The sequence below is a fragment of the Pongo pygmaeus genome, chromosome 4 (assembly GCF_028885625.2).
Source record: "Pongo pygmaeus isolate AG05252 chromosome 4, NHGRI_mPonPyg2-v2.0_pri, whole genome shotgun sequence".
NCBI lineage: Eukaryota > Metazoa > Chordata > Mammalia > Primates > Hominidae > Pongo > Pongo pygmaeus.
The window spans coordinates 55,651,526-55,657,633 of record NC_072377.2 but is presented as its reverse complement, the minus strand read 5'-3'; the positions used below and the strand labels follow the sequence as shown (position 1 = coordinate 55,657,633).

Sequence of the window (6,108 nt, the reverse complement as noted above, 5' to 3'; positions counted from 1 at the left end):
TAAGACTGTAAATATCTAGACTGATGTCAGGTATGCTCTTGCAGTAGTCCGTGATTTTAGTATGTTGTAGAAACAGAGAGGATCCTTAACGTCGAATGATATGCCTATACAAATGAGTCTCAGGTTGCTAATCGCTGCATTATTGCTGCCATCATAAGTAGCTATCATAAAAATTAAAACTCCTACTTATAAAAGAGACCCTGAATATCAGGGAAATTCCATGGCTGATTTTCATGCTAAAGCTGCCACCAAAAAAACAAACAAAGAAAAAACAAACTTCAAAACTGTCTCAACTAATAAACTATGCACCTTGAGTGAAATCCATCCAAAGGACATTAAAAAAAATCAGAACTTACAAGAATGGTAAAAATATGTCCTAGAAACAGAAAAGAAAAGATTGGATTAATACAGGATGTGAAATCCTTGAGAGGTTCTGGGGGCACCCAGATAGCTGTTTAGTACTTCCTGAATCCCTAAAGTTGCTGTTCTTCTGAGCTTTTTATTCTTTTACTTACCATGGAGTTGATAAAATGATTCAAGCCCTGGTGAAGTATTGGTGGGTAGACTTTTCAAAAGGAGCTCAGCAATGTCTACCATGCCCAGCCCTGGAAACTCTGCTGTGTCACTCAGCCAAAGGAGATGCCAAATCAGATTGGCTATTCAGCAGCACAACACTGTCAGAAGTTTGTCCCACATGTGCCCTGGGCATGATCCGCTAGCTAGCCTTCCTACATTGCTGGGATATCCCCTTTTGGATCTCTCCCATTAGCAAAGGGCAGCACTCTGATTGTTTATCAGAGCTGAGGTGAACCTGGAATAAAGGTGCCATCTAGAACTGAAAAGGAGGCAATGACCTGGCAACAAAGAACCTCTAAGCAAATATATCCAGTAAAAACCTAAACAAGTCAGACAAGGAAGACTGGAATACATAACCAATCTTTCAATGCAAAGACACAGATACACATCCACAAAAAACAATAGCAAACAGGAAACCATGTTCTCCTCAAATGAACAAAACAAGGAACCAGTAACTTCCAATCAACAGAAAAAGAGGGAATCCTCCTTAACTCATTTTATGAGGCCAGCATCATCCTGATACCAAAGCCTGGCAGAGACACAACAAAAAAAGAGCATTTTAGACCAATATCCCTGATGAACATCGATGCAAAAATCCTTAATAAAATACTGTCAAACCAAATCCAGCAACACATCAAAAAGCTTATCCACCAAGATCAAGTTGGCTTCATCCAACTTGCAAGGCTGATTCAACATACACAAATCAATAAATGTAATCCAACACATACATAGAACCAAAGACAAAAACCACATGATTATCTCAATAGATGCAGAAAAGGCCTTTGACAAAGCTCAACAGTCCTTCATACTAAAAACTCTCAATAAACTAGGTATTGGTGGGAAGTATCTGTCAAAATAAAAAGAGCTATTTATGACAAACCCACAGCAAGTATCATACTGAATGGGCAAAAACTGGAAGCATTCCATTTGAAAACTGGCACAAGACAGGGATGCCCTCTCTCACCACTCCTATTCAACATAGTGTTGGGAGTTCTGGCCAGGGCAATAAGGCAAGAGAAAGAAATGAAGGGCATCCAATTAGGAAAAGAGGAAGTCAAATTGTCCCTGTTTGCAGATGACATGATTGTATATTTAGAAAACCCCATCGTCTCAGCCCAAAAACTCCTTAAGCTGATAAGCAACTTCAGCAAAGTCTCAGGATACAAAATCAATGTACCAAAATCACAAGCATTCTTATACACCAATAACAGACAAACAGAGAGCCAAATCATGCATGAACTCCCATTCACAATTGCTTCAAAGAGAATAAAATACCTAGGAATCCAACTTACAAGGGATATGAAGGACGTCTTCAAGAACTACAAACTGCTGCTCAATGAAATAAAAGAGGACAACAAATGTAAGAACATTTCATGCTCATGGATAGGAAGAATCAATATTGTGAAAATGGCCATACTGCCCAAGGTAATTTACAAATGCAATGCCATCCCCATCAAGCTACCAATGACTTTCTTCACAGAATTGGAAAAAACTTTAAAGTTCATATGAAACCAAAAAAAGAGCCACATTGTGAAGTCAATCCTAAGCAAAAAGAACAAAGGTGGAGGCATCACACTACCTGACTTCAAACTATACTACAAAGCTACAGTAACCAAAACAGCATTGTACTGGTACCAAAACAGAGATATAGACCAATAGAACAGAACAGAGGCCTCAGAAATAACACCACACATCTACAACTATCTGATCTTTGAAAAACCTGACAAAAACAAGCAATGGGGAAAGGATTCCCTATTTAATAAATGGTGCTGGGAAAACTGGCTAGCCATATGGAGAAAGCTGAAACTGGATCCCTTCCTTACACCTTATACAAAAATTAATTCAAGATGGATTAAAGACTTACATATTAGACCTAAAACCATAAAAACTCTAGAAGAAAACCTAGGCAATACCATTCAGGACATAGGCATGGGCCAGGACTTCATGACTAAACCACCAAAAGCAATGGCAACAAAAGCCAAAATAGACAAATGGGATCTAATTAAACTAAAGAGTTTCTGCACATCAAAAGAAACTACCATCAGAGTGAACAGGCAACCTACAGAATGGGAGAAAAATTTTGCAATCTACCCATCTGACAAAGGGCTAATATCCAGGATCTATGAATAACTTAAACAAATTTACAAGAAAAAAATCAAACAACCCCATCAAAAAGTGGGCAAAGGATATGAACAGACACTTTTCAAAAGAAGACATTTATGCAGCCAACAGACACCTGAAAAAATGCTCATTATCACTGGTCATAGAGAAATGCAAGTCAAAACCACAGTGAGATACCATCTCACACCATTTAGAATGGTGATCATTAAAAAGTTAGGAAACAACAGGTGCTGGAGAGGATGTGGAGAAATAGGAATGCTTTTACACTGTTGGTGAGACTGTAAACTATCTCAACCATTGTGGAAGACAGTGTGGTGATTCCTCAAGGATCTAAAACTAGAAGTACCATTTGACCCAGCCATCCCATTACTGGGTATGTAACCAAAAGATTATAAATCATGTGACTATAAAGATACATGCACACGTATGTTTATTGCAGCACTATTCACGATAGCAAAGACTTGGAACCAACCCAAATGTCCATCAATGATAGACTGGATTGAGAAAATTGGCACATATACACCATGGAATACTATGCAGCCGTAAAAAAGGATGAGTTCATGTCCTTTGTAGGGACATGGATGAAGCTGGAAACCATCATTCTCAGCAAACCATCATAAGGACAGGAAAACAAAAACCACATGTTCTCACTCATAGGTGGGAATTGAACAATGAGAACACTTGGACACAGGGCAGGGAACATCACACACTAGGGCCTGTCATGGGGTGGAGGGATAGGGGAGGGATAGCACTAGGAGAAATACCTAATGTAAATGATGAGTTAAGGGGTGCAGCAAACAAACACGGCACATGTATACATATGTAACAAACCTGCACGTTGTGTACATGTACCCTAGAACTAAAAGTGTAATAAAAAATAAATGAAATGCAAATCAAAACCACAATGAGATACCATCTCAAACCAGTTAGAATGGCAATCATTAAAAAGTCAGGAAAAAACAGGTGCTGGAGAGGATGTGGAGAAATAGGAACACTTTTACAGTGTTGGTGGGACTGTAAACTAGTTCAACCCTTGTGGAAGTCGGTGTGGCGATTCCTCAGGGATCTAGAACTAGAAATTCCATTTGATCCAGCCATCCCATTGCTGGGTATATACCCAAAGGACTATAAATCATGCTGCTATAAAGACACATGCACACATATATTTACTGCAGCATTATTCACAATAGCAAAGATTGGAACCAACCCAAATATCCAACAATGATAGACTGGATTAAGAAAATGTGGCACATATACACCATGGAATACTATGCAGCCATAAAAAAGGATGAGTTCATGTCCTTTGTAGGGACATGGATGAAATTGGAAATCATCATTCTCAGTAAACTATCACAGGAACAAAAAACCAAACACTTCATATTCTCACTCTTAGGTGGGAATTGAACAATGAGAATACATGGAAACAGGAAGGGGAACATCACACTCTGGGGACTGTTGCGGGGTGGGGGAGGGGGGAGGGATAGCATTAGGAGATATACCTAATGCTAGATGACGAGTTAGTGGGTGCAGCGCACCAGCATGGCAAATGTATACATATGTAACTAACCTGCACATTGCACACATGTACCCTAAAACCTAAAGTATAATAATACTAAATAAAAAAAAAAGAAACGAAAAGAAAAGAAAAAAAGAAAAACTCAAGTGGCAGCAATGGAAGCTGGAGGCACCACTCAGCACATTGGTGCCTTTCTTGTGTCTCTGCCTTCAGGGGAAAAGATAACTTTTCCTGATACTCGAGGACATGCTACTTTCTCAGCAATGAGAGCAGAGGGGCTCAAGTCACTGACATTGTCATCTTGGTTGTAGCTGCAGATAATGGGGTTTAGAATCTATTCAGTGTGCCAAAGATGCTCAAGTTCCTTTGTCCTTGCCATAAATAAATGTGACAAAACTGAGGCTGATCCTGAGAAATTGAAAAAAGAGCTACTGGCTTATGATGTGGTGTGTGAAGATTATGGAGGTGATGTTCAAACACTGCTTGCCTCTGCACTTGTGGGCAATAATCTGATGGCTTTGGCAGAAGAACAACTGCAGAAATGTTAGAATTGAAAGCAGAGCCCACTGGTCCAGTGTAAGGAACAGTAAAGAGTCACAAAGGAAGAGTCCTGTTACTACAGCTATAATTCAGAGAGGAACTTTAAGAGAAGACTCTGTTCTGGTTGCTGGAAAAAGCTGGGCAAAACTACACTTAATGTTTGATGAAAATGGAAAAACAATCGATGAGCCCTATCCCAGCATGGCAGAGGGAATTATAGGCTGGAGAGACCCTCCTTCTGAAGGAGATGAAATTCTTGAAGTAGAATCTGAGCTAAGGGCACGTAAAGTTTTGACTGGAGGAAGTATGAACAAGAGCAGGAGAAAAGTCAAGAGAATCTGAAAATAATAGAAGAAAAGTCAAAGGAACACCAAGAAGCACATCAGAAAGCCCGTGAGAAGTATAGCAATGTGCAGTGGAAGGAGAGATCATTTCTAAAGTATTCAGACAGAAAAGAACAAACATCCTTAAAGCCAAAAGAGAAAATGGAAAGAGATCCAAATGTACTTCCTAGTGATTACTAAAAGTGATGTTGATGATCTGTTGAGGCCATTTTGAACATTATAGATACCTATGATGCATCACACGAGTGTGAACTACAATTAGTATATTTTGGAGTGGGTGATACAAGTGCAAATGATGTTAACCTTGTTGAAAGATTTGATGGTGTTATATATGGCTTTAATGTGAATACAGGCAATGTTATCCAACAGTCAATTGCAAAAAAGGAGTAAAAATTAAACTTCACAAAATAATTTACCATCTTGTTGGAGATTTGCAAGAGGAAGTGAGCAGCAGATTACCCTGTGCTGTGGAAGAGCACCCAGTAGTTGAAGCATCTATACTAGCTACCTTCTTTATAACAGAAGGGAAGAAAAAAGTTCCTGTGAATTGCTGCAGAGTCCAAAAGGGACAGTTAGAAAAAAAAAAATTAAATTAACCCGTAATGGACATGTAATTTGGAAGGGATCATTAACCTCACTGAAACACCATAAAGATGACGTTTCAATTGTCAGAACTGGAACGGATTGTGATATCAATTTAGATGAAGAAAATATAGAATTTAAGGTGGGAAATAAAATTGCTTGTTATAAAGAAAAACAAATTCAAACCAAGACTTTTTGGGATCCAGGATTTTAAAATTATATTAAAACTGCAAATAACTAAAAAAAAAAAAAAAAGACAAAGAAGGGCATTACATAACAATAAATAATTCAATTCAACAAGAAGACCTAAATACCCCTAAATATATATGCACCCAACACAGGAGCAACCAGATTCATAAGGCAAGTTCTTAGACACCTACAAAGAGGTGTAGATTCCTACATAATAATAGTGGGAGACTTCACCAACCC

At 38.6% G+C, this 6,108-nt stretch overlaps 1 pseudogene; it reads left to right on the top strand.

The window, feature by feature from the left end:
• Window positions 1-530: 530 nt before the first annotated feature.
• On the top strand, window positions 531-5,893 carry LOC129036174 (translation initiation factor IF-2, mitochondrial-like; annotated as a pseudogene).
• Window positions 5,894-6,108: the final 215 nt, after the last annotated feature.